Source organism: Pteropus alecto, unplaced genomic scaffold, assembly GCF_000325575.1.
Source record: "Pteropus alecto unplaced genomic scaffold, ASM32557v1 scaffold555, whole genome shotgun sequence".
In the NCBI taxonomy this organism is placed as follows: Eukaryota; Metazoa; Chordata; class Mammalia; order Chiroptera; family Pteropodidae; genus Pteropus; species Pteropus alecto.
In genome coordinates, this window is record NW_006436809.1 from 95,114 (window position 1) to 97,723 (window position 2,610).

The 2,610-nt window shown below is 40.1% G+C and overlaps 1 pseudogene; it reads right to left on the minus strand.

The window, feature by feature from the left end:
- Positions 1–529: 529 nt before the first annotated feature.
- Positions 530–648, minus strand: LOC112481232 (annotated as a pseudogene).
- Positions 649–2,610: the final 1,962 nt, after the last annotated feature.

The following is a 2,610-nucleotide window of genomic DNA, read 5'->3' on the forward strand; positions in this document are numbered from 1 at the left end:
AAAGATGTCCAGCATGAAGTGTTGCTACCATTTTTTTAAACAAAAGTTGGAGGCTATGGGAAGTGCTAGTATTAGTCTTTATCTGCAGTGACTTTCTCCTGGAGCTCCCTCTAGTGGCATACATGTGGAAGAATTCAGAGAAAACATAAATTGGCTCCAGATGGCTGGGAGGGAGTATTTCAAAGTACGTAATATGTTACCTTTTGGATTTTGGGATAGAATCAAATGTACAAACAAATAAATAAGAATCAAATTTTTAAAGTATATGAGAGCTATATTATATATTAATGTGGAATTAAACGTTGTTATATAAACAACAAAAGAAGCAGAACAGTATTTCTATTATTTGTATATGATATATACTTTACACTAATCTGGAAAAGCTTATGCAGTACTGTTATTAGGTAACTACCTGGGTAAACTACCATTTGTTTTTGTTTTTGTTTTTGTTTAGGCGAGGCAACCCTTGGTTGACCTCACAGATTGCAAGGACCTTGTCAGCTCACAATCCCATATATTTTATTTTTTACGCCTACAGCACCTGGTCTTCCTAGGTGGTCTCCCATCCAAGTACTAACCAGGCCCAACCCTGCTTAGCTTCTGAGATCAGACAGGATCGGGCTTGTTCAGGGTAGCATGGCCATAGATGCTACCATTTGCTGAGTGCTTACAGTTTCACATAGGAACAGCATATTAACTAACATACACATTCATTGTTATTTACAGTATGTCAGTTTGCATACATGACTGTGTATCAGACATGGTGAGAGATGCAGATTAAATGAAATTACTGAGGAGTGCAGTGCACTCAAGAAACAACTTGAAGATACTTCCAAGATCCCATAAGATATGCTAAACAAAATCAATTTCATAACTTTTAAAGGCCTAAGGAAATAACCATCTCTGATCACACAGGGCAGTTTCTCCTCTTAGACACATCTACATCTTGCTCTATGCCTAGCAAAAACTGAATGTTCCTATATGCCAGATATCTGTAAATAGAAACACTGTGGACTTTGGTTTTGCTAGTCCCCTCTCCCCTTCCCTTCTTCACATCACCTTTGCCAAAGAACAGTCGTCCAAGAGACTCTTTGCCCAGCTTCAAGAATCCACTCCCTTTACAGAGATTTGAAGCAGTTGAGTACATGGAGGTGAATGAGGTCTGCTCTTCAGAAGTGAGTAGTACAGTGATCACAAAGTGCCGATTCTGAAGCTAGAAAGCTTGACTTCAAGTCCCAGTTCTGTTACTCCTTAGTGATGTGACCTTGAGCAAGTGATTTAACTTCTGTTGTGCCTCACTTTTCTCATCTGTAAAGTAAGAGTGATAATTGTTTAACATTAATTTTACTGCTGTGAGGGTTAAATGAGTTAATACACATAAACCACTTAGAACAGTGGCACATGGAAGCATTTGGCCAGGTGTTTTTTGGTATTTGTGTTTTTCCACAGATGCTGTTCTTCAAAGTAGCCTTGATTGTCTAGCTCCTGACTCTCTCCCCCAATGCTCCATCTCATTCTGGCCTCTCATCCAGCTTTTGACAACTGGACTGGTGCTGCGTAATTTCAAGCACCATATGACCCCTAAACACTGCCCAGGAAAGCATCTTGTGCATAACCCACCTACCTGAATCTGAACATGCATCATGAAGGAAGAGCACTACAGGACATTTTAGGTTCTAGACCAAGAGCATCCCTGCTTCAGAGGAAGTCAAGCATGCTCACCCGTTCACCTCTCCTGACCTTGACTTTCACCCTCACAGCTCCAGAATATCCAACCAGCTTGTGCCCAAACTCCAGCTGCTTTGCATGGAGAAAGAATAAGCAACTCCTAGACTCATCTACCAGAGTCTGTCCTTCTAGCCCCTGATGCTCATCTCAGACAAAAACAGAAAACATATGTTCCAGTCATACATACATATGTCATACTGCACTACTGAGCATTTGAAACATGGCTGGTACAATCAAAGAACTGAATTTTTAATTTTATTAAATTTTAATTCAAATGGCTGCTGTGGCTAGTTATTACTGTATTAGACAACATGGTTTAAGTTGTCCGTCCAATTCTTTATTATTATTATTTAATGAGATATCCTTGCTTTAAGATTGGAAAATATATTTTTCAAACTTGGTGCTGATGCTAGTCTCATCTTTCAGTGATCAGCTGATCTCAGGAGGTAAAGAAAAAAGTCATATTTCCATTCCAGATCTTACTTTCCCCTATGACACTGAAGAAATCATAAAGCGATGCCAAGGCTGGAGGGACATGTCTTGGTTGCTGGCTTTGTCCTTATTGGCTGTGATGACTGACAGCTGCTGACCTTGCTAATAATCCTCTTTCCTCCATGCTTGCCTCTCTAAGCACAAGTGGCATCAACTCCCAATGTTAAACGTAGTGGGGGGCACATCCCAAGATGTGCCTCTATGGGATGCAGATTGTTTGAGCTAAAGGCAACCAAGACCCTGTGGGCTCAAGAGAAACTTCTGCTGTCCCCTAAACCACCTCGAGAATTTGAATTAGGGTCATGTCCATAATAACAGATTATCAGAGATAACCTTATTTTTTTAGCTATCTATAGAGCAGGACAAACTTCTAATTACTAAACATCTGCT